This window comes from Brienomyrus brachyistius, unplaced genomic scaffold, assembly GCF_023856365.1.
Source record: "Brienomyrus brachyistius isolate T26 unplaced genomic scaffold, BBRACH_0.4 scaffold81, whole genome shotgun sequence".
NCBI lineage: Eukaryota > Metazoa > Chordata > Actinopteri > Osteoglossiformes > Mormyridae > Brienomyrus > Brienomyrus brachyistius.
The window spans coordinates 525,796-553,478 of NW_026042356.1; the positions used below are offsets into that span (position 1 = coordinate 525,796).

General features: G+C 47.4%; 1 pseudogene; it reads right to left on the reverse strand.

Moving 5' to 3' along the window:
* The window catches only part of LOC125726951 (contactin-associated protein-like 2), a 252,898-nt pseudogene that overhangs the window by 223,816 nt on the left and 1,399 nt on the right, over positions 1-27,683 (reverse strand).

The following is a 27,683-nucleotide window of genomic DNA, read 5'->3' on the forward strand; positions in this document are numbered from 1 at the left end:
TTATATGCACTATGCATGGGTACAATGTGTCTGTATTCATTTGCAATGCAGCTTCTCTCTGGCCTTTCTGTAAGTACAGCGAGGGGAATCCTGCAGGTGGGAATCCACTGTGGTATATTTCGTACATGATTGCAGAGAAAAGGGAGGAAATGTAAAAAACTGCAAAATAACATTGAAAAAAATCATAGAGATTCACGTTTCATGTCGCTGATCCTTAACTGCACTTGTCCGCATGTTTCCAGGATTGTGGGACTGTACTGTTACTGTAAGTTATATGACAGTGTGCATGATAAAGCTGTCAGAGCTGCAGTCTGTCCGCATCCAAAGCCTGAGCTCACGCCAGGAGAGGCAGCTGACTCACCCCAGCATGGCATAACTCTTGTGTTACAAAACTCTTTTTTTTTGTAAAGCTTTTTCAAAATAAAAACCACATTAAAACCAGCTCCCCTGGGGTGCTTATAATCACATGTGAACACTCTCCATCTTTTGCCATTCTTCAGATATCAATGGAAGAAATCAGGCTTTGTTTTGCTTTCCGTCTTTGAAGTCGGGTATTGAAGTCAGCAGTATTTGTTTGTGCTGCTTAAAAAAAAATGTAAATAAACAGAAATACCTGTAGAAATGTAAAAAGACGCTGCGGGAAGACATGATTAAACATTAGTGCCTGAAACTCCAGAAAGACTCTTAGCTCTCGCTGAACGCGTACCATCCCCCAAATCTGCGTCATTCCTGCCCCTGCTGTGACCTTCACTGACAATATTGAAGGGGGTCGCCACCCCTACCCCCCCACATGAAATTGGAATGGCCTTCTCTCTGGGTTCCGCGTTGTTGGCGAGGTCACTCTTATTTGCAGCTCATGGAGACCTGGAGGATTCTGGGAAGCGGAGTGAGGTATTACAGGTAGCCCCCCTGTCTCAGGCCAAGGAGGCCGCCCATGTGACCTGTGTTACAGGCATCCACCAATCACATGTCAAAGTGAGCAAATACAGCTGACCAAATATCTAAACAAAAACCTGAAAGCATGCAACAACATGCATTTCCTGTGACTGTGTCATGAAGTCATTTACATGGCGAGACAAACTCATTATCACGTTGCATTTCTCATTTGCTATCTGCAAATTGGTGCTGAGGCTTGGTTGTTTACAGGAAAGTTAAAATGGGGGGGCTTCCCTACTTCGCTTGGCTCCATTATTCACCCCCTACCAAGCCTGACTTGGGCTGAAGATACCAGTAGACCCACAAAAAAAGACATAAGGGGAATGAAGAATCAATGCAGCTCAGAAACACAGTGCTGTCAGATATTTTCTGCACTCCTGAATACAAACCCGGGCCATGAATCTCTGCTGCAGCCTAGAAACACCACCTGCCCCCCGCCCCCCCCGATTCACATTCCCCCATCAGCTGAGCATCAGCTTTCTAACAGCACCGTCGAGTCTGATGAAGATTCCCAAACGCAGTCCTTAATGAAGTTACGGGCAAAAAGAAAATTCCCCCAAAATCCCCCGAAAAGGCGGCAGGACACAAACAGCAGCATATTGTTTGTGAAGTATTGACACGGGACTTTGTAAGGAATCTGTGCTACTGGAAGTTACACACAAAAAATAAATCACAGGCGAATTCTTTTTAGACTCTGCCTGTCAAACGTGGGATCAATCCGAGAGTGAATTTTGCCACCAAAATTGTCTAGATTATTCCGCTGGATCACAGAACCACCACAAAGTAAAAAGGTCTCATACAGGTTTAGTGCAGCCTTCACCTCAACCACAGTAAGATCTTCCTGAAGCCTTCTTGGATAAACAGATGCATGAATTTTAATATAAATACATCATTTTCTTTGTTACTGTTCTTCTACTAGCTGGTGCTGTGATATATTCGGGGAGATGGTGCTCGTATTTATAAATAAGCGCAATCAATTTATAAGCACTGGACAATTTGCCATGTTCGCATGCACTGTGTGAACGGACATATGCTCTGGCTCCTTGGGCCAGTATTGCAAAACGAGACGCTAAGCTGCATTGCGATGCGACATGAAGCTGGCATCTCCTCGGCACCGTCAATAAGACCGTACGCCCATAATGAGCTCCACTGGCTCTGAAGGCTTACTCAGGAACACATCTGATCCAATTTTGCTGGTTAGGCAATTTCATACTGTGATTATAAGGCTATCTACCTTCAGAAAACAATCAATTGCTCTAGTGCTTTACTAGCAACACGGAGGGCTATCTGAAAGTAATATCCTCTGCAACATGAGGCTGCCAGGGTCGGTCCCTGCCCTGCACCTTGTGCTATGTCAGTTCCCTGTTTGGCCAGCAGATGTCACTGGCCATCCCGTTTAGTGTTAGCACCTTATGTTTATCGTGTTCCCCAGGCCACTGCATGATTTAATGGGCTGAGCGGGTAGCCTTATCATCCAGGCTTCCCCTTCTGTCATGGGTTCGAGGCTGGCCAGGGGCTTGTTAGTGATTGTTAAAATGTCCTTGATTTTCCTTGTTGTGTATGTATTTCGGCACCTGCCCCTGTTCCTCTCATCAGCCAGTCATTGTGTTCAGTTGCGATACCTTGCCTTGTGGTTTTCTGTATGCACTGTATCTGCTGTGTGTGCTGTATCTGCTGTGGGTGCTGTATCTGCTGTATGAACTGTATCTGCTGTATAAACTATATCTGCTGTGTGTGCTGTATCTGCTGTATGAACTGTATCTGCTGTGGGTGCTGTATCTGCTGTATGAACTGTATCTGCTGTATGAACTGTATCTGCTGTGTATGCTGTATCTGCTGTATTAACTGTATCTGCTGTATGAACTGTATCTGCTGTCTGTGTTATATGCGCTGCATGTGATGTATTGACTATATGTGCTGTATGCTCCTGCATGTGTCATATGCACTGCATGTGTCGTATGCACTGTATGTGCCATATAAAGTGCATGCACTCTATGCACTGTATGTGCTGTATGAACTGCATACGCTCTATGCACTGTATGTGCTGTATGAACTGTATCTGCTGTATGTGCTGCATGTGTCATATGTACTGTATGTGCTGTATGTGCTGCATGTCTTGTATGCACTGTATGTGCCATATAAAGTGCATGCACTCTATGCACTGTATGTGCCGTATGAACTGCATATGCTCTATGCAGTGTATTTGCTGTATGAACTGTATCTTCTGTATGTGCTGCATGTGTCATATGCACTGTATGTGCTGTATGTGCTGCATGTCTTGTATGCACTGTATGATGTACTGTATATGAACTGTATCTGCTGCATGCACTGTTCCAGTGCAACCCCCTGTTTTAGTTCTTGTTTTACACTCTGTTTGACCCCTTCTGTTTCTTGTTTTGTTTTACTTTAAATGAAACCTCTTTTTAGTGAGCCACAATGTCGATAGTCTGTCCTTCACCCTGCCCATCCATAACAGAGGTAAATATACAGGACATTATGGTAAGGTGCTAAAACAACCTTCTTTCATTTCATTAAGGAAGGGACTACCAGGCACAGGTAGGTTTTGTGAGAGCATGCCGATTGGGCAGTCCTCAGCTACAGCCCAATGGGGTGCCGGCCGCTCCTAGTGCTCTTCGATTTGAACGGTTGACCTTCCAATCACAGCTATAGTGGCCTAAACCATTGACCAACACATTGCTCCTGAACATAGCCAACGGGCAGAAGTGAAATATCCCATAGCCTATCGAAAGTGAAGGGACCAGCAGAAGATGTAGGAAGGTCTGCACAGCTGCCTCAGAATCCCAACCAACTAACCGGTGTGGCAGTACGCAAAGTTGCAGCCTGGAGTCCCGTCCAAGACACAAGTAAAGGCTGTCGCTCTACTGCTGGAGGGCCACTCTGCCAGGGATGAACCACAGCTCAATCACCAGTAGCCTCAATCTTATTTAATATGGCACATTTTCTCAAGCACGTTCAAGGAAATCAAAGAGGAGGAAAAACCCCAATCTGTCAACACGGGGAAAAGTGAAAGTAAGCCTCTGATTCCTTCAAAGTAATACTCCTGCAAGATTGCGTCTCTAAATGTGGAAATCACAGGTCACAGATACAGCTGCAAAGAGCATAAGAGTAGCTCCTGACAGCTATACGTATGATTGGGCAGGCTGAGGCTGGGATACCGGCGACTCAGTAATAACACGTCGCCTCAGAAGGTGACACATTTTCGAGTGGGGAACTCACAGCCTGAGAATATGCAGAAGCTAAGCTGGCAGCTACGAGCCGATGGCCGACGGAGAGCCGGATGGATGACAGAGGGAGCTTCATCAGCCAGGGGAGCTTTACACCGAGTGTGCCGCCATTTCTGCAGGAGTCAGGCTTCGCGTCAAAAGCAACCTTCACCTGTCTGGCCTCCCCTCATCTCGGGGGACGTCTAAGGGATCATTAGGCCAAGTTGGCAGCTAAAGCCTGTCTCCAAGGAGGCCAGGGAGGGAATGAAGAGTACGCTCCAGTCTGAGAGTGAGCACACAGCTCGTCTAGGTGGAGAACTGGCAGGGAGAACCAAAGCAGGTCCTACTGGAGATGGTCTGACCAGAAAGGCAGGGGCAGGCCTGGTTCTGGGGTCTCACTAAACATCACTTATGAGTCCCCACCCTCCCAGTCTAGTGAGTACTTACGGTTTACAGGTGGCTCCCCAAACCTCGGCGACCCCACATACATCTGTGGTTGTGTGGTGGTATCACTGCTGCTAAGGACAGTGGCTGAACTCAACTGCCCACCTCAGCTACTAACCTAGAAAGGCTAATCACAGCTGAGTGTGGCAAGTGCCATCAGCATAAAGCAATGAAACACTAAGCGGGGTGTTTGTGAGACCTCTTACAGCTGCAAGAGGTAATTAATCATGGGGTGGTTTGTAAGGACACGCTTCGAAGTATCTGGCTCACAGGTAACGTGATGTTGGAAAGAGGCACTGCAGCAGCGGGGAATCCTGGGATATGGCCTCAGATTCCATTTAGCGACCACAACTTTTTCCTACTAAACCTCACCAAGATGCCTACTGAGATGCCTGCTGAGATGCCTGCTGAGACGTCCAGCAAGATGCCCAACGAGATGTTCTACGAGGTGCCCACTGAGATGCCTGCTGAGATGCCTGCCAAGCTGCCCTATGAGATGCCTACCGACATGCCCATAGTGATGCCCACTGAGATGCCTACTGAATTGCCTGCCGATATGGCTGGTGAGATGCCCACAGAGATGCTCAACACTTGGTTCAGAGGCAGAAACTGTCAGCATTAATCAGCACTGGGCAAAACAAGCGGGCAGCTCCACCAATCACAAGTTCGGACCCCCCCCCACACCCTCCCTACCTTTCTGCCAATTTCATGAGTCGATGTCTTTTTCCCATATAAATAATCAGCTGTGTGTTTTTAATGCAAAATGACGTCCCAGAAAGGTACAGAAGTTCAGAGAAATGTTTCGGCATAAAATATTTTTTAAAAAAAGAACCATTAAGGATGAAGAACGGGGGCGGGGGCTCAGGGGAGGCCGCATTAATCTCAGGTATGGGGTGCGGGCTGCATACTGATCTTGACCCCCCCGCCCCCCCACCTCTGATAGCACCTTCAAACCCCCTAGATGACTCAGGCCGCTGGTGCTCGTCGCCGGATCAATCGTAATTATAGCGTTCATGGGGTTGATCCGCCACCCCCCAATCCCCTATTAGTCAGTCATCAGAGCTGTTTGTTTTCATTTATCTGTCCTGAGGGTGGGGCCAGGGCTCTCGCTACGCAGCATCAATGCGCGGTAACGGCTTCTTCGCGCCGGTCTCGCGGGGCCACCTCAGTGGCGGGCATCGCTCAGGGGTGGGCGACACAGGAGGCACAGCTGAAACGTGGGTGGAGGGGAAAGGGGGGCAGCGTCCCTGTTTATTCCCCCGTGACTTTTAAATGGGCGGGGACTACATTCATTTCTGTAGCTAGGCAGAAAAAAAACTAAACAAAAATGGTTTCCGTGGCAACACGGAATCACGGCAGGTAGGTTGAGGCAAACCTAAAGTTGTCAGTGACACGGGGGAGGTGAGACTCAATCTGCATATCTATATATCACTCGAGGGTCCCCCCCCCCCGGACCACACACCTCACCCAGACACTCAGTTACAGGTTCATTGCGGCGGCAGCGATTGTTAGACCTTAAAATAGGGATGAGCTGTGGGAAGTTTAATGAGGGACTCATGCCAAGTGAGAAGCAGAGTCACCGCAAAATAGGACAGGGGGGTGGGCCGGCGCCGGAATGGCACACGACACGGCGGTAAGCAAAGGCGGCCCATTCCGATAGCAAATTACCCAGAAAGCCGAGTGTTCGGCAGATGTGGCGAGCTTCTTCGCTCTGAGGAAATCCCCAGTGTGGGTTTGAGTTATTAAATGTTAAATAATCTGATGTTTCTCCAACCTCCTATTTTGCACTATGAACACCAGCTTCCATCATGCAGGTCGAGACCAAATACAGAAAAAAATCAAATATATACTGTGAAGAAAACAAAATTATACCCTGCTGTCTACAGCCACAGCCACCAGAAGGATTTATAATGTGTGGAGCAGGTATGTTAGAGCTTAAACACATGCGCAACGTTCCTTAAGGGCCATGCGTGCCTTAACACAGTGTCTGGGATAATCTTAATGTTCAGGGAGAGTGTCTGTCACATGACAGTCATTCAGTTACCGTGCCGACTGGCTTCGGGGCTGAGCAGGAGGAGGACAGGAGACCGTGGACCTCCTTTGTCTGTCTCTGATCTGTCCATCTCAGCTGCCGAGTGTCTCCTTACACCAGGGCCAATTGCAGGGTCTGTTAAGGTGGGGGGGACCTTAAAATTAGCTAATGAAACGCTTTAATTTGGTGAGTGATGGGGAGTGACAGCTTCACCGATAAACACAAGCAATGAGTTAAAAACACGCTGGCAGCTTAATGTGGTGGGAGTTTCATGATGTCAATGGGCTTTGTTCCAGAAGCTTCCAGTGTGTTTGTCACTGTTTTGCCAACAAGGAATCTGAAACATCCCCCCCCCCCCCCCCCCCCGAGGTAGCTGTGGGGACGAGTGTGCGGGGGGGGGGTTGGGGGGGGATACTTTTAATATTTAGGGGCAGGCGCCAGTGCAAGATGAGGGGATGCCACCTGGAATGAGTCAAAGCAGAGGGAGGCCTCAGAGTGCAGGACTGAGACTCGCACATGCAGTAGACTCACAGGGTGGGGGCGGGCATGACTCCCAAACAAACATGACCTTCCCCTCATCTACAAAGCGGAAGTACCCCATGTTTCCCAGGTAGCTCAATGTCAACAGCCTCAGCCTCCCCCCCAACTTCTCAGTCATTAGATCTTTAGCTAGCCTTTAAATATTCATCATCAGTCAACTGCAAAGGCACTAATGCACGGCTGGCCAGTTCCATAATTCATTTCATCATGGCTAATCCTTCCTGGAGCAGCCCGCCGCCCCCCCGGATCCACGGCAGGGTTCACTGCCATAATCAGCAAAGTTTGCTGGAAACAGGAAAGTAAGGTGAAAGAGGTTACGTATCATCCAGCGTCCTGTGGGGGGCAGCAGAGCTCATCTTCCCTGCCTCTCCATCCTTTATCCCCAGTTATACCTTTTTTACCGGCTTGGAAACCTTGCATGTTACAAGGGACCTTAGCAAACGTGATTCTGCAATAATGTGGATAACAGGGCCCAAGAAAAGCAAGGTTCGACCAATCAAAACACCGCACCTAATTATCTAAAAGAGCTTTTCTTGAGTGCTTTACGTTTTTCTTTTACATTCAGTGTCTGACGTCTTATCGCCAGCAGCCCCTTAGACACATTCCTGTCTCCTTCTTCACTCATTTTTACAGCAAATATCCTGAAAATGACTGCTTCCAAAAAAATGCACGCAAATCACCTAAGATAAATGAACACATTCCTCTTTGGACTGACACCTTCCGATTGTTACACCATGACACAGAGCATGAATATGCCGAGTATGAAATTACACTTCAGCCAATGGGAGATTTGCGTTACATTGTGCTCTTTCACTGACCAGTAGGGGGTGGTGTGTGGCTCAGTGCCCATGTCCAGAAGCTCATTAAATCCTATCGCTACCAGAATAATCAGCATGGCCCTTGTAGCCAGCATCTCCAGGGTGGCTGGATGGTAGTTTACCCTGCTCTCTGCCCAGGAGCTAATTCACATTTAAGAAAAACAGCAAAACTGGTCTAACAGCACAGTCTGATATGTTGTCTTCGTCTTTCCATACTCAATTACCTAGATACTCGGAAACACACGGCAAAAACACCAAGCTGCATATCCTCCAAGGGGGGGGACAGCATTAGGCCAGACCTCCCAAATGCACAGTCTACGCCAGGGGTGGCAAATCTTATCTGCAAAGAGTCGGTGTGTACATTGGTTTTGGGGATAACCTCTTTAAATGACTCTTCAGCCAATCAGTCCTCTAATTAGTAATCTCATTAGGGAGCTGCAGCAAAAACCCGCATAACACAACGGCCCATTCTGGATAAGACTGAGCAGCGGTACTCCATTAAACATCCTGCCTGAGGCTCAGCAACGCAACCATGTGACTTATTGAAGGGATCAGTGAATGCCTGAGCAGCGGTACTCCATTAAACATCCTGCCTGTGGCTCAGCAACGTAGCCATGTGACTTATTGAAGGGATCAGTGAATGCCTGAGCAGCGGTACTCCATTAAACATCCTGCCTGTGGCTCAGCAACGCAACCATGTGACTTTTTGAACGGATCAGTGAATGCCTGAGCAGCGGTACTCCATTAAACATCCTGCCTGTGGCTCAGCAACGCAACCATGTGACTTTTTGAACGGATCAGTGAATGCCTGAGCAGCGGTACTCCATTAAACATCCTGCCTGTGGCTCAGCAACGCAACCATGTGACTTTTTGAACGGATCAGTGAATGCCTGAGCAGCGGTACTCCATTAAACATCCTGCCTGTGGCTCAGCAACGTAGCCATGTGACTTATTGAAGGGATCAGTGAATGCCTGAGCAGCGGTACTCCATTAAACATCCTGCCTGTGGCTCAGCCATGGCAGCCATGTGTCTTATTGAAGGGATCAGTGATCGGTTGAGCAGCGGTACTCCATTAAACATCCTGCCTGTGGCTCAGCCATGGCAGCCATGTGTCTTATTGAAGGGATCAGTGATCGGTTGAGCAGCGGTACTCCATTAAACATCCTGCCTGTGGCTCAGCCATGGCAGCCATGTGTCTTATTGAAGGGATCAATGATCGGTTGAGCAGCGGTACTCCATTAAACATCCTGCCTGTGGCTCAGCCATGGCAGCCATGTGTCTTATTGAAAGGATCAGTGATCGGTTGAGCAGCGGTACTCCATTAAACATCCTGCCTGTGGCTCAGCCATGGCAGCCATGTGTCTTATTGAAGGGATCAGTGATCGGTTGAGCAGCGGTACTCCATTAAACATCCTGCCTGTGGCTCAGCCATGGCAGCCATGTGTCATATTGAAGGGATCAGTGAATCGTTGGGCAGCGGTGTTTCCTCCACTGGAGTTACTGAGCTATTTACCTGTAAAACCGGGTCCACAGATACATCTATGCAATGCCTCTCGTTTTTTACTGCAGTACTATGATGCTAGGAAGCCTGTCAGAGCACAAAGAGCCTGTTGGTCCCCATCTACAGGATGAGGGTGAGAGCAGCCTACACAGCACAGATGTGCATTTCTGCTATGCATGCATCCGTGCATCTCCATCTATCCACCATCCAGCACTGCTGTCAGATGTCATTCCGTCATCAGGGTGACATACTCAGACCGCAACAGATGGACAGACATGAAGATGCTCGGCAGTCTCTGCTACTCGACACGGACAAATGGGAACCTCACTGAATCCCCACACTGAACTGGCAAAACAGAGTTACGGCGAAGTGATCTCTGGAAAAAAACAACGCTCTATGGAAAATTGGAACAGGAAGGAAGCATTTTCCACTATGTCAAGCTATCTGAAAAACTATTTGGAGTCAATTAACGGGCAAAAAGTGTCAACCTTAGCTTATTAAAATGGTTCATAAACCTTAGCTTATTAAAATTCCTCATTATGCTAGATTCCCAGGTCAAATGCTGCAGCTATGCCATGAAATGCTCTACTGCAAGTCCTAGATTCTACCTATATAAGTAATGGATTCCAACTACATAAGTTCTGGATTCTAACTATATAAGTCCTGGATTCTAACTATATAAGTCCTGGATTCTAACTATATAAGTAATGGATTCAAACCATATAAGTACTGGATTCTAACTACATAAGTCCTGGATTCTAACTATATAAGTACTGGATTCTAACTACTGTATATAATTACTGGATTCTAACTATATAAGTCCTGGATTCTACCTATATAAGTAATGGATTCCAACTATATAAGTAATGGATTCAAACCATATAAGTACTGGATTCTAACTACATAAGTCCTGGATTCTAACTATATAAGTACTGGATTCTAACTACTGTATATAATTACTGGATTCTAACTATATAATTACTGGATTCTAACTATATAAGTCCTGGATTATAACTATATAAGTACTGGATAGTAACAGATGAAAGTCTCCACCCAGAAGCTTTCTGATTGCTCTCACAATGAGCACATGACCCCAGAAGTGCAAACAGATTTAGGGTTGGGGCAGTATGACATGGGGGGGGGGCATTCCGAATTTCCCCAGGGGGTTTACGGGTCGATGTATCCTGGCATTATGGACCGCCCACAAAAAGACGTGGGCCATCTCCACAAAGCAGGTGTCTGGAGTCGGCCACATCAGGCTGCAGCTCTGCGCCGCATTAGAATATAACACCGACCCAGAGGCTCCGGGTTCGAGTCCTGGCAAGGACGAGGCTGTTGGTAAAAGACCTGTCACACAGGTACCTGGGCATTCATTGAAAACTCATGTCCAAAATTATGTTTGCATCTGCCAAGTATGTAAATGTTCATGCGTGTGCATATGGGAGTCCCCTTGGGTGCATGGCATGAGGACACGTGTTAAAGTGTGTGTGTGTTTCCCAGGGGACTCGGGTTTGAGAGAGCGGTTACATCACCGCTGACATTTCTGATTAAAGCCAGCCTCAGGGTGAAGCGGAAGTAGGCCGCTGTCAGGAAGGCCTCCGTAGCTAAAAGCAGCAGATAATGGAATGGGGGAGCGTCTATGGGCAGGCTTTCAGGCGGCCTGACTGCAGGAGAAGCGGCAGACTAAAAATTCCACTCCGGAGGGTGGGGGGGAGCGAGGAGGCGGCACGTCTGAGTTCCAGCTTGCAGGTGGGGGTGGTGTATGACCGAACATCCACCCCAGAGCTCTGCACCAAGCTCTGCCCGCAGCTCCGCCCCTAAGCTCCAGGCCCACACAAAAACTGGTACTGTAGCCATTAGCATAGCTAAGCAGCAGGAGAGGAGCCGAGTGAAGATAATCCAATTTACATTCACTTATTAGCTGACAAATAATATTTCATAATAAATTGTGGAGCGCTTGCAGGAGTCATCGTATCACTTTGTGATTTTTACCCGGAATACACGTTACACAAACACTGCAAATCTCATCAGCAATGCATCTCGATTCCTTTGAGGTTTTATTACAAACGCCCCAAAAATTCCCATTTATCAAAGGCTTTGAGGTTTTTATAAATAATATAAACACTACTAGAGCGGTATGAAAGGAGGTGATGCGTGCGAATCAATCTAGGGCACTTTTCTGCTGTTATACCGTCACACCGAAAAAGTGAGGCTTGTCCTTTATCTTATTACAAACTGATTTGTTTCCTCAGTCTGAAAAGAAAGTAAAACTTATTTAAATCACAATGCTACCTTAAATCTGTCACCGGTGTATTGTGTTCTTAGTCTGCATAAATGGATTAAATCGTTGTCATAGTGATATTTCATGGAGTCGTAAACGAAATGGTAATGAGGCTGCTGACGGCCACAGAAAGAAGTCATGGCATTAGAGTCAAGTGGCAGCAGCGGGAAGTGAAGAGAGAGCGAGTGTGGAAGAAGGCTGACTCAGCAGACACGCCTCTAGTGCCCTGTGATGGACTGGCATCCCATCCAGGGTGTCCCCTGCCCTGTGCCCTGTGATGGACTGGCATCCCATCCAGGGTGTCCCCTGCCCTGTGCCCTGTGATGGACTGGCATCCCATCCAGGGTGTCCCCTGCCCTGTGCCCTGTGATGGACTGGCATCCCATCCAGGGTGTCCCCTGCCTTGTGCCCTGTGATGGACTGGCATCCCATCTAGGGTGTCCCCTGCCCTGTGCCCTGTGATGGACTGGCATCCCATCCAGGGTGTCCCCTGCCTTGTGCCCTGTGATGGACTGGCATCCCATCTAGGGTGTCCCCTGCCCTGTGCCCTGTGATGGACTGGCATCCCATCTAGGGTGTCCCCTGCCCTGTGCCCTGTGATGGACTGGCACTGAAAATGCACGCACAATGAAAATGGTGCACATTAGGAGAAAGCATATCTGGGCATTAGCCCGAAGTACAAGGCTGGTCCAACCTTTTTCGTCAGCCTATCTGAAGTTTTATTAACCTAGATGCCATTTATCATCTTCCTTTATATTCTGACAGACTGATCGGATGGAGGCGCCCCCTAGTGGTTCCTAAGTAGCCACAGTGTTCACTGACACCCTGATTGGGTACACTGTAGATCCTGAATGGCAGATCTTTGTGAAAGCAGGGACCGCAGGCCTTCTTTAAGCATTACCGGTGCTTTAAACGACAGCGAGAGAACCTTCAGTGTGTCAAAGCTTCACCCCTGTCATGTGACTAATGAGTGGGAAGGTTTTCATTGTATCCAAGCGATGACTCGCAGAATTATGTCACAGAGAGCGGGGAAAGGAAGCGGCATCTGAACAGCGGAGACGGACTCAGCAATCAGCTCAAGCATCTCCATCTGCCATCCTGGGACCTCATCACTGCCATGGCAACAGGTCACATGACATTCAACATGCGCCCGCTAACGCTAGAGCGCAACAGCGCAGGGATACAACACCTGGATGCATGCCAAACGTACACACGAGGAGGCCTCCAGTCCTTGTGAAAATCAAGTCACCTTTGAAGATGCTTTTGTTGCACTAGTCTACTTCCTACTAGGCCTAGGTGATAAAAAGATCAACAGTGACATGAAAATTGTTCCATAGAATGTTCGACAGTTTCACTTAAATGCATTAAATTCAAATTGCTAGGATAGCAGGTAACATTTATGCAAAGCTCAGTTACATGAACAAACCCCAAGCGTGCTCCCGCCCTAGTTCATAAACAGCCTATCATATCCCTTGATAACGGAGTGTACTATGAGTGACATGCAGAACAGCTAATCATTTAACAGGTGCTTGTTGCACCAACAGCATGCGGCAAAACAACAGAAATAGTGTGGAGTGAGAAAATGAGTGAGGAAAACTGCTGATTGAAAATGACGACTGATTTCAGAATAGTGCTGTGTGTAAACTGCAAGAAAAATATCCCGATCAAGAGCATAAATACAAGCCTGTTTTATCAATTTGTTGTGTTAACATTAAACTTATTACCTGAGTTCCTTCACAATAAAGTGGTAAAGTTCAAAGTAAGGTGGTTAAATTCAGCATAATAAAACATAATATATCAAAATAAAGCATTTTAATTTGAACTTTTTTTTTCTCCTGATCTTCAAAATAATCAATCATTATCGATATCGACTGAAATAAAATGATACACTTAATCCGATACACTTTTCAGCCCTAATCATCAGTAATGTGACACCCAGCTCTGCCATTTCACATTAAGAACATTTAAACGATCCATTTGGGAGAAGAGTCAACTTTTTCAGTCCTTTTTAATAGAAAAATTTGGCAGCAGCAGACAGTAAGAGATTCCAAGCTCGTAAGAGCCAAGTTGTGCAAAAATACTCTGGCCAATCATGTCTGTAGAGTAAATTAATCCACGTCTGCAGAAAATGAGAATGTTCACTTTTTGGCAGTATTTTAGCAGTGTGTGACCTTCCAGTGCTCGGGATACAGAATCCCAGCTGTACTTCAGGACTCAGGAAGGCTCTTTTCCTGAAATCTCTGTAAGGGAAGCGAAGTACCGACAAACAGGCACATCTGACAGGTTGTGCATTAATGTTAATGCCGTCAAAAGGCTATAAATACCACACATGTGTGCATCCTGGCCTCAGTAATGTGCTATTTTCTCCCTCCTCATCCTATCCCAGCCACAGAGAGGACAGACACCAGGGACCCGGAGACAGCAGCCGGAGAGGACAGGCGCAACATGAATGGCAAATCCAGCAGATGTTTGTTTGCCCAAAAAGCTGGTGCATGTCACAGCCGCGCACGAGGTCCGCCCGGCAAAAACACCGGCCGTGCACGTCGCCTCAGGCGGAGCGGGCCAGACAGGGACATTTTCATTATCTGCAGAGCAGGAGACAGTCGGGGGGGGGGGGGGGGGGTGGCTCGGAACTGACAGCTAGGACTGGACAGGTTTGTTGGCTTTTAATACTTCTAGCACCTCAAATCTTAATTGCTGCAAAATTCGATATTTTATCAGCGTGAATTTTGGGACAATGCAGGGGGAAATCATTTTCCGTCCGGTGCGTACGTCGCTCGTCAAAAGCGCTGGTAATTGGACAGGGAAACAGTTAAAGATGAGAGTATGGCAGTGTATGTTGCCCAGTAAGAAAACCCACACGGATGCACTGAAAGACCCCCGACATCCAAGGACCCGGAGACATAATGAAGTGTGTCGTGGTGTAAGGAGAGAGCGATGCAGCGAGACACTGCAAATCAAGAGCCCAGCTCAGCCACGGGCTCGAGGCTGGCGGACACGCTCTCACCGTACCGTTACAACAGCACCCAGCACGAGCACAACTCGCGCTGAATCTTTCTAAACAAATAAACACTGAACTTAACGAACCTTGATTTAGAGTTGCTTGCTTCATTTCAGAGCCATAGAATGCTTTCAGGCTTTGAGCATGAGATTAATTTTTGTCTGATGTGAGCACTGGGCGTTGGCTTGATTTGCCTATTCAAACATTTTTAATGCACTTTCCCCAGCAGAAATCGGTTCAGTGCTCTTTTACGTGCTGGGCGCCGAAATCGCTGCATTCCGACAGCCAGCGGAAGGTGCTGCTTATCCTGGACTTTAAAGACGTGACAAACCAGGCAAATATAAAGTCTGCTTTTAGCTAAGAACACGTTTAAATTATCGGAATACTAATTTGAAACATGACGTTAGATTAAACGTAATGGTAACGGTAAATTCAAAGCTGCAGAGCTTGTTTTGCGGTTCTGCATAAGGCGGCAGGTGATCAATCCCTCGCCTCATGCTGAGGTGCATTAACGCCGTCTATCAGACTCTATCAGGCGTGGGGCTGAAAGGGAGCCATTCTTTCAGAACGACCTAAGCGAACGATCCCAGATCCATAAAGTCTGTCCGTAAGTGGAGAGCGTGCGGGCAAATACCCCAGATGCTGGACGTGTGGTGTTGTTATCGGCCGAGTAAATGTCAGTTTTACATGGTAACTACGGTGCGGGAACAAGGGGAAGGTCGCCCTTTCAAACACCAGCCCCTCTACCCAAAAAAACGGGGGTGGGGACTCACAGACACCAAGAGCTTTGCAGCTGTTTGTGCACCAGCCCGTAAATCTCTGTGGGAAGTGAGAACCAATCGCGTGCTGGTTCATAGCGCCCGCTGGAGCTTCTAGCTCTTAAACAGCGGGTGGGGAGGGGTCGGAAAGAGGAGTCCGATTATTGATATCCATCAGATGCAAAATGACAAAAGGGGAGGGGCTAGATAGTGCCGACCAGGTTCTAGAAGAGGGGGAGGGAATTACTCTTATGACTAGTTTTGTCACAATCCCAAATTTTTGTCATGAGTTTCAAGAATTTTCATTATTTTTCCTAACTGGGGTAACCATCTCAGATGTAATTAGTGTGCTTTATTTCAAGCAAAAATATTTTAAAAGATATTTGGGTCACTTGACTCTCCTGCACAGAGCCCTGACCTCAGCCCGATAGAACACCTTTGGGATGAATTAGAGCAGAGATTGTGAGCCAGACCTTCACGTCTAACATCAGTGCCTGACCTCACAAATGCTCTTCTGGATGAATGGGCAAAAATTCCCACAGACACCCTTCAAATACTTGTGGAAAGATGAGTGGCAGCTGTTATAGTTGCAAAGGCGGGACCAGCTCTGTATTGATGCCTGTGGATTTATAATGGGATGTTCCTGTGGGTGTAATGGCCAGGTGTCCCAATACTTTTGTCTCTATAGTGTGTCAGGAGAATAAACTAGTCAACTGTCACCTTTTGCTCTTTGAATTCCTTGAATAGGTTGGGATGTCTGACCAAATCTGAATGTCCCTGTGCAAGAGACACTTTAACACAGCACTTACACAACGGTGCTGCTGTGTTTAGGGCTCACGTCTTCATCGACTTTATAGCTGAAATGTCTCCATATTTCACAATGAGTTCGGATGTTACTGAATCTCTGCCCAATCTCTGAGCATCAGAAAAGGTGTCAGACACACCACAAATGTAACATCACACACACACCACGAATGTAACATCACACACACACCACGAATGTAACATCACACACACCACAAATGTAACATCACACACACACCACGAATGTAACATCACACACACCACAAATGTAACATCACACACACACCACAAATGTAACGTCACATACACCACAAATGTAACGTCACACACACACCACGAATGTAACGTCACACACACCACAAATGTAACATCACACACACACCACGAATGTAACATCACACACACCACAAATGTAACATCACACACACACCACAAATGTAATGTCACACACACCACAAATGTAACATCACACACACACCACGAATGTAACATCACAGACACCACAAATGTAACGTCACACACACCACAAATGTAACATCACACACACCACAAATGTAACATCACACACACACCACGAATGTAACATCACACACACCACAAATGTAACATCACACACACACCACGAATGTAACATCACACACACCACAAATGTAACATCACACACACACCACGAATGTAACATCACACACACCACAAATGTAACATCACACACACCACAAATGTAACATCACACACACACCACGAATGTAACATCACACACACCACAAATGTAACATCACATACACCACAAATGTAACGTCACACACACACCACGAATGTAACATCACACACACCACAAATGTAACATCACACACACACCACAAATGTAACGTCACATACACCACAAATGTAACGTCACACACACACCACGAATGTAACGTCACACACACCACAAATGTAACATCACACACACACCACGAATGTAACATCACACACACCACAAATGTAACATCACACACACACCACAAATGTAATGTCACACACACCACAAATGTAACATCACACACACACCACGAATGTAACATCACAGACACCACAAATGTAACGTCACACACACCACAAATGTAACATCACACACACCACAAATGTAACATCACACACACACCACGAATGTAACATCACACACACCACAAATGTAACATCACACACACACCACGAATGTAACATCACACACACCACAAATGTAACATCACACACACACCACGAATGTAACATCACACACACCACAAATGTAACATCACACACACCACAAATGTAACATCACACACACACCACGAATGTAACATCACACACACCACAAATGTAACATCACACACACACCACTAACACAATGTCACACACACCACTAATGTAACATCACACACATCACTAATGTAACATCACACACACACACCACTAATGTAACATCACACACACACACCACTAATATAACATCGCACACACACACACACACACACCACTAACACAATGTCACACACACCACTAATGTAACGTCACACACATCACTAATGTAATAACACACACCACTAACAGAATGTCACACACACCACTAACGCACTTTAATTAAACTAATTAAAGTGCACACATCTAATTTCTCTTAATCTCCTAGAAAAGCAGAGTTCAGAAATTTTATATAAACCATGTCATCTTAATTAATTTCACCGTCGCTGAAATGTTTCCTCCCCGGATTCTCCGTCCACCCTTATCGCGTCACCCTTCCATCTGAAATCAGATAACCGTCTGCTTGCTATAAATATATAAATGATGTACTGCTCATATTAATTTTGAGTGGTACCTGTAAGTCACAGAAATATAATTAGCCGGGATACCCCGAAGGCCTGAGATATTGAAATCACAAACATAATTTGAATGACTTACTTTATTAACTTTTGTTTCTCTGCAAAAACCAAATTTTCAGAAGGGCCATTTTAATTAGTTTCACACCTCAGGTAGAATGAGATTAGCATTAAAGCCATGAAATCTGCTCCGTCGTTCACAGGGCCAATCCTCTCCCGTCGAAAGCTCCCCGTCTCCAGCGTGATGCTCATCAACCACCTGAGACCCAATCGAGGGGGGGGCACATTTATAGCAGATGAGGACCATTTAAGCCCCCAATCTGGATTTACTGTCGGTAACAGGTTTGTGTTGTGCATTAATTTGCAGTCAGACAGCAATCGTTCGCAGGAATGTCACGCCAAACGCTGCGACGGCAGACAGTGTCACAGCATCCCAGACGCCGGGTCCGGCTGCAATGGAGCGGCGGAAGGTGCTAGTCGCTTGGACGGTTATTGGTCTCAGCACATCGGGTCAATACTGCTTTTCATTGAATTTAAGCGTAAAAACAGGGACAGCTAGTCCCCGGTGCGACCGGGGCGAAGGGCCCAGTGGTGACTTCACTCAGGAATCTGAAGCACAGTGTCCTGTGGGCGCTGACCAGCTATGAGAAGTTCCTCAGTGGCTGAGAGGAGGAGAGGGTGAAGGATGCAGCTCTGGCCGGCTGATGTACTTCGCACTGCTTCGCACTGCATCGCACTGCTTCGCACTGCTGCACGAGCGTGGACACCTGCCAAAGGCTGGGGCGGACTTTTGTCTTTCTGATTAATATGGTGTTCAGTGAGCACCCCCCGGCTTTGTTGAAAAGTAACCTCTAATGCCCAAGTAACTTGGGGGGGGGGGGGTGTCCATAGGGGCCACAGCCTACAAATCACAGTGGGCCCAAAGATGCCCAAGTTGGCAAAATATTAATTAAGCAGAAGTGATGTTAATGGCTTTTGGGGTGATAATTACAGGTCCTGAAAGCAAGGCGGTGAAATCAAGCCACCTCACCGCTCTCAGCCCCCCCGCGACAGCAACGCTCCGTGTGAGTCACCATCACCGGCTCGCTCGCCCTCCCCCTCCCCCTTACCTACCAACAGGTTTTCGTGGGCGTTACGCTTCGGGTCGCGACCCCCTGCCTGACCCTTCTCCCCCGACACCCCCTGCCTGACCCTTCTCCCCCGACACCCCCTGCCTGATCCTTCTCCCCCGACACCCCCTGCCTGACCCTTCTCCCCCGACACCCCCTGCCTGACCCTTCTCCCCCGACACCCCCTGCCTGACCCTTCTCCCCCGACACCCCCTGCCTGACCCTTCTCCCCCGACACCCCCTGCCTGACCCTTCTCCCCCGACACCCCCTGCCTTATCACTTTGTTTTGTGGTGCTAGTCGCGATCCGCGAATGTGCGATTTGTACAATGACGGCAAAACAAATCATTTCAACTTGAGTCCTTTTCCATTATTTAAGCTGCCATCTAGTCGCATGAAAGCGACCTGGCGAGGCTGCCGTAGGAGATGATTCGCCGCCTAATGGCAGCACACAGCAATGCATGCGCTCGCAGGACCCATCGCTGCGGAATAACTACAGCCCCCTTCACGCTCCTGCACGCTCCTTCAAAGGGGGATTGTTCTCCCATGCTTACATCTGCTTAATTCTTCATGCCCATAATGCAACGTGCATGTTGATTTACGAATGTATTTATTAAACGTACGATATGAACAGCATCAATGCGGCTCCATCAAATGCTGCAGCCAGATGTAACTGAAAAGCAAATTTCACAAACTCACCTCGTCAGTTTTTGTTTTGTTATTGTTGTTGTTGAGATGGGATCACAACGAGCTCAATTCTGGCTTCCTCGTCATCTGTTACAGCAACAGGAACCACAAGAGGCACGCTGCATGCGCTCAGTGCCCCTCTGCCTTCTGTACCCGCTCGTCCTGTGCTGGGTGATGGAGGTCTGCTGTCTAACCAGGAAGCTACAGGTGTAAGGCAGGGAATAACTCAGGATGGGGCACCAAACCGGTGCAGGGCACACTCACACACCATTCACACCTGGGGGTAGGGGAGACCCAGAGGAAACCCCACAATTACATACTCCTCACACAAAGATTGGGCGCTGAGACGCGAACCTAAGTCCTAAAAGTATGGGGCAAAAATAGCAGCCACTGCACCTCCGCCCCCTGTACACGGGCACAGCTGTCAGGTCCCTGGGCGGCACTCCGGCGCCCGGGAAACCCCCACCTTTAGAGCCGGCCCAGAGCGGCCATCAAAATGCGTGCTAATAGCCTGTCGTTGGCATATTAGCAAGCGGAGCTGCATGCCAGCAAAGCCGGTGTCCCGCAGCCCATGGGGCGCTGCGCTGCTGATCCACAGGTGATCCCGCCCGCCCCGCCGCCAGGCCCCGCAGCTCCCATTATGCCCGCCAGACGCCTCGGCCCAATACTGCCGTGCTGAGAGCTAAAAATAGTGAGCCCCTCTGTCAGCCTGCACGGGAAACCCGGCGCAGGACGACGGCTTCCTTCCGGAATCTCGCCTCCCGTGTGTGAGAGAGGAGACCCACTAATTTCCCAGGGTAGCCAGTGAGTTAATGGGCGGCTCCCATACAACCTAAGGAACCAACATGAAGCCATTAACGCCATTTAGACCCCGACTGCTTAGATGTACTCTGCTCTGTTACAAAGCTGTACGTGACTTTGTTTGAAAAAAAGGAAAACATACAATCGTTTAAAAATTCTTCAACAGAAAATAAATTGTATTCATTGGTATAAAAACAATACAAAAGTTATTTTATTTTTCTGTGTAGAAACTTACTGAGTTCTATTCTGCTACGAAAAGTTCCTTCCACATCCCTCTTCCACAGCGGTGTCACCGGTAAAAGGTCTCGCGGGCTTGGAGCGAAACCCGAGTGATGCGGAGCAGCAGGGTCCACTCTCCCAGGAGCTGCCGAGAACTTTGCTAAAGAGCGACAGCTCAGAAATGTTTCTTTCTTTCATTGATTGTTTAGAAATGTCTGACTTGATGATTGGAACAGCCCTGCGACCTTGACCGAGATAAGCGGTACAAAGATGAATGGACGGAATTCAAATGTTTGAAAGGGCGATGGAGAGCTCGCGGCAGAGGCCCGGTTAATTCTGTCCTATTGCTTGATTAATGCTTGCAACAGACCTTGCGACTATCGAGAGGCCACCTGTCTGCCTTAGATAAAGCCCAGGTCTGGATGAGCGGACTGACAAGGCCTCGGAGCGAATGACACATAAAGCAGGAAGAAAAGCACGAGTTTCGGAGGAAAATTGCTACCGCAGATGTCCTCGTGGAAGGCTAAAGGCCTCCTTCATTCTAGGGGCTGCTACCTATTAAACTTAAGCAGGAGAAACAATTATTATCCCCAATTAAACGGCGGAGAGTTTTAAGTCTCTCTCCAGGTACAGCTTCTGTAAATTTCTTTTCATTGTTTATTTGCTTGCCAATTAAATGATGCCTCTTTTCAGAGGGGTCCACTGGAGAGGCGTCTTCCACAAAGCAAAACACACAATTACTCTCAGTTTAAGGAGCGCGGTCATTTCATCAGCACACTGTCTCGTTTTTTCACTGTTTTGGCTGATCTGTAATACTCTGCACTTCTCTCTGAACCCGAGTGTGGCTGAATGAGCGGGAGTTTCAATGCAGCTACTGCATACGGCCAATAAGGATCCTCAATCTGGAAAACTCACCACCATATGCGAGCTGGACGCTGCTGATAAGAAAGTACCGTGGACAGGTAGCAGCACATCGAGGCACGAATCAGGATGTTCTCTTAAAACACTGGACATTTAATTAAAATGAATTTGAATGGAATATGTGTGAAAAGCGATAGTTTGGGAAAAGGACCAAAGTGAATATACATCTGTGCAGAGCGTGATAACTTAAGGGTCAACCTAAAGGCACCTTAATTAAGGGGTCCGGAGTGATTCGTCTGTTCTCCTCTTTGCTCACTTTCTTGTCTTTGGTGCGAGTATCTCTACCCAGAGCCAGTGATGCCGTTTAAATGGCTACCGCTTATTTCATATTGTGTTATAAATATTTCGAAAAAAATTATGGTTGTCTTTCCAGACAGGGATTAGGGGCAAAATAAATCCAAGGTTTCCTTCTGCTTCGGACCTGCAGCGGTCAGCTAAGCCGTTTATATCCAATACAAACTGCACCTGGCAAAGCCGGAAAGGCTAAATCCGAACACAAGCAGTTAATGAGAATTTTGCAATAAAAAGGATCAATGACGGCACGGAGGCGGTGTTAGCGAACGGCACCGCGGCGTCCAGCGAGGTGGCCGGTCGGCACGGCTGGACCGGGCTGATACCGGCGAGGCGGCCGGCGTGTCGGCGGCGCGCTCCCGCGGAGATAACCGGAGCGTGTCGGCAACGCGCCTGAGCCGGTGTTACCAGCTGCCGCCGCATTGGCAGGAAATGACAAATTAGTTCATGGTCCAGAAAAATGATAAGTTTAGCAAAATTCACTGCAAAGTGCAACACCGGGCAGTTCGTTAAAGAGATATTAGATAAATATATTAAAACCCTTTCAGCCAGGCTTTTATCCGATGATTAGTTCGCTCCGGTTCTGCGACCAGGCTGACGCTGCAGGAGCCGCCTTATAATGTTCCGGCACAATCCTGGCCATGAATATTCAGTCGGGCTGGTTCGCAGTTCGTTTGGCGATGAGGGACCCGAGAGGTAAATCAGCCCCGGGGCTGCAGACCGACAGCCGCTCTGCTGAGCATCTTCGGTGTGGGAGATGCCAGCGCTTGGGAGATGCCAGCAAAGGTTAATGTCTTTCTGTTTTTAAATCATTTAATGCTGTTTTTCTGGGAGCTCTTAGTCAATCCCATGCAAGATTTAAGCTGGAGGCAAAGAAATGTCAGCTAACGCCGGTTCCCGGTGACCCCCAGCCGCTGGTCCCCCTCTTACTGCAAACAAACAATATTCATTAGCATATATAATTGCATGGGTAATGTCAATAGAGCATATCTTAAATACTGAGAACTGGAGAGCCGGTCTGTTTGGCTGAAAGCCGTAGCCAGTTAGAGAAACTCAAGAACTGCAAGGAAACACTGACTTTCCAAATCTAAGGTACAGATTCCGAAGCTGAGGATTAATATTGAGCTCCATGCATGTTAAAAGCGGATCTCAAAAGCCCCCTAAGCCTAAGATACACTGAAAAGTCCTGAAACTGAGAGGCGGTGCCCTCTAGCAGACAGGTGGACTCCTAACCGTACTGCGCTCCGCATATTTTATCCATATTTTCACATTTTTCTCACTATCTTTTCTGTGGTATATGCAGTAGATGTAGCTTGACAGGATTCAGCCACCTTGCCAATCTCCGCGAGACATCAGCCATCCGATACGCATCACTTTCGAGCGCCCAGGCTGGGAGCAGCGCGGTGAAATGAAAAACGACGGCTCAAACTTCCCTGTCTCTAAGCAGAACTGTCGGTAAATGCTCGGTAGGAATATGAAATAACAAAATCACAGCATGGAATTTTATCTAAGTTAATAAAGCAATGTACATTTTAAAGAAGAAATGAAGCATTTTCCAAAAAAAGGCAATACATGCTTATCCTGATACTATTAACTATAAGGTACACCATCCGATAAGTTAATCCAGACCAATGAATATGTACATAAAGCAGTACAGATGTAATTAGGACATAATGGGGACATCGCTTAGTCTATACTGACAGTGTCTGAGAAGTAAATGAATTTTCTAGAATAATACAATGTATTTTTAAAAACATTTCATGTACTGTAATTTATTCAGAAATCAATATGGTCCCACCTCCGACGTTTAAGCCTACGACTACATGCAGCATATAGACACGTTTGCTGGCGGTTTAATAAACCTTTACACTGAAACGCCAGCATGGTCTCTCACTCTCTCCCTTACTGTGTGTGTATGTGATAAAACACAATCTTACAGAGTGATGTGTTAAAAATAAAGTTCAGTTAGATCAGTGGGCGTATTCTGTGAAACGACTCACTATCACTGTCAGAAGATCAGCTCAAAGCCCTGCACTTCCGACCTGTAATTCTGAGTCTCCTCTCTGTTCATTGCCTATTCATTCATCCATCCACCTATCCATCCATCCATCCATCCATCCACAATAGTGTCCATCTGCAGCCAGCAAGACTACAAGAAATGCCCAGTACAAGTTACACCTACTACTAGACACGCCCACTTCATAGTGACGTCATGCCACAAATAGAGACGTTTAACATCGACTGAACTCTTCAACAAGAAATGAACTGAGGACAAACGCCATGATGAATGTATAACCAGGTAGAATTTATCCAATAACATCGAATAGAACAGAAAATAATTATTTGAGATAATAAATAAGCTGCAAGAATAACCAGTCTTTATCTTATAATCTAAGTAGGTTTATGCCATTGAGCTATCCTGAGAAAAATGACCTGGTTTATGCGATTTAGAAAAGCACCTGAGACACAATCCGCAGACAGACCCCTCTCTCCGTCCAACACCTACCTATTTATCCTGGCCGGGTTATAGAAAACCTAGAGTCTAGCCCACATTACAGCGGGCACAGGGCTGGGGCTCACCTTGCATGGGATGTTACAGCAGGCACAGGGCTGGTGCTCACCCTGCATGGGACGTTACAGCAGGCACAGGGCTGGTGCTCACCCTGCATGGGACGTTACAGCAGGCACAGGGCTGGGGCTCACCCTGCATGGGACGTTACAGCAGGCACAGGGCTGGTGCTCACCCTGCATGGGACGTTACAGCAGGCACAGGGCTGGTGCTCACCCTGCATGGGACGTTACAGCAGGCACAGGGCTGGTGCTCACCCTGCATGGGACGTTACAGCAGGCACAGGGCTGGTGCTCACCCTGCATGGGACGTTACAGCAGGCACAGGGCTGGTGCTCACCCTACATGGGACGTTACAGCAAGCACAGGGCTGGTGCTCACCCTGCATGGGACGTTATAGCAAGCACAGGGCTGGTGCTCACCCTGCATGGGACGTTACAGCAGGCACAGGGCTGGTGCTCACCTTACATGGGACGTTGCAGCAAGCACAAGGCTGGTGCTCACCCTACATGGGACGTTGCAGCAGGCACAAGGCTATGGCTCACCCTACATGGGACATTACAGCAAGCACAGGGCTGGTGCTCACCCTGCATGGGACGTTGCAGCAAGTACAAGGCTGGGGCTCACCCTGCATGGGATGGCAGCCAGTAATTGCTTTTAGAAAATGACATGCCAATTACATGCCAGCACCGACGTTTGCACTCAGCGTGCACTTTTCTGCATGTTAGAGGCCGGAGTCACATGGCTGTGGGTCCCACTGTCTTAATGTGCTCCAGCTAAACACCTGGCTCCTCACAGCAGCAATAAATCAATCTTATGGCGGACACACAATGGGCAATTAACTTTAAAAAGTGCCTTACTGTAATTTAACAAAAGTAAAACTGGAAATCATGACAGCCTGGGGTGCAAGACCACAGCTGCAATCAGGCGAAGATGGCGGCCGCACACAGCATGTAATGGAACAGTCTTAGACATGGACCAGACCACAGGCGTCCCGTCCGGATTGGGCTCTCTTAGGTCATTCCTGCAGTGACACGGGAAGCCCTTTTAGCCCCATGCAGGTAATACAATGACCCTGTCAACTGCATTACCGCAGCTCTGCCTGAGCGAATCTCAACAAAGCAGAAAGCAGTCACACACAGTCACGCACAGGCACGCACAGTCTCACACAGTCACGCACAGTCTCACACAGTCACGCACAGGCACACAGTCTCACACCATCACGCACAGTCACAATCACAGGACAGTACGCTATTTGGACATATGAAACATGCTCACTACACTCATCATGGTAATTAATTAATTTAGGCTATCTGTAATGATAACCAGATGAGCTGTATAGGGGGGGAGGGGTGTTAGGACGATTACAAAAATTGAGATTAAAAATTAAGATCATGATTGCTTTTGTTGGGTTGGGGGGGGCCCATATGATATGCTTTCATGGGGCTCAAAATCTCTAGTGGATCTTAAGAGAATCTTATAAACATATTTGTTTGGAAAATTGATGGAAAACAGACAACAAGCAAAACATTGACCTGTAAGTAAAGACGGGCATGTCTGTCCTCTGTCTGCAGGACAGTCCAGCCAGCTGCTGCCTCTGTCTAAGGTGTGTCTGTAACTGAAGGAAATGAGTCCTGGAAGTTCTCTAAAGCAAGAAAGTTTTAGGCGTCCCTCATAATGCCGTGCAACGTTTTATTTTTTATATTCTGAGAGGACCAGGTGGATGGAAGCTTTTCAATTTACACGGGGGTCGGAGGGTGACCTGCGACGCAGGAAACAGATGGCGGAACCGCTCCTCATCCACATTCGGCTTCCTTTCGGTCCCCTGTTTCGGGCTGCCACCGCGGTGCCTCCGGTGTGTTGGGGTGGGGTGAGGTGACACAGCTCCCCAGACAAAACAATACCCACCCCCACCCTTATATTAACGCCACTTTAAAGAAGCGATCTGCTGTCCGGGATAAGCCGTCAGCACCTCGTTTCCTTGCGTGATGCAAAAACACACAAATAATTATTTAAAAAATAGTTCATATTGAAAATTACAGAATTGTGGTAATGATTTATATAAAATAATATGAACTGCGAATGCTGGCAGACCACACACGCGTAATAACAGGTTTATGTAATGCCACCGTCTCTAGGAAGGTGATATCGAAAGGGACGCAAGGAGCAACCTCGCTGGTAAAACCTGTAGGTGCTTTAGCGGATGCCAGTCTCCGGCATCAACAAGCCTCCAGCCGGCCTGGCACGAACACTGAGGTGCTCAGCAGATGGGAAGTGGTGTGGAGCTGGTCAGCCTTGCAGGAAACGCTCCATTGGCGTCTGGGGCTCCTGAATACCCAACGTGTTTGCGGGCCATAAAGTGCTTTGAAACATAAATCAATATGCACAACTCAAACACTAAGGAGACAGGTGCAGGGAAACAAGCTGAATGATAAAACAGCATTTGCTACATAGTTTTGCTTAGATGGCTGTAAAAAAAAAGCGTATCATTCATTAAATGAGCAATGTAGGCGACTATTCGTGATGCATGGCAGATCATAACGCAGAGCAATACGGCGCGATGAAACGCAGCAGCACAAAACCCGCAAAGCAAGCGGTGAAGCCCGCATTCTGCGTCTCACTCTATAAGGCACAGAACTAACAGCGAGCGCGTATCCCATTCAGTTACCCTTTGCTTTTTAGTCATATTAAGTTACACGCAGAGAGTCGCTTTGGTGTGCAAAAGGAGGATCTCGATGTTTGGAGAGGTGCGTTTTAAAAGATCAAACATTTTTAAAGTTCGAGAAATCTGCTTATATCCAAATGAAAGGAGGGACCATGCTTCAGCTATAATCGCGATTTTAGTAATTACGTTCCCCTGTAATATATTTTAACATTGTATATCTCTTAAAACTCAAAGACCACGTAGCACAT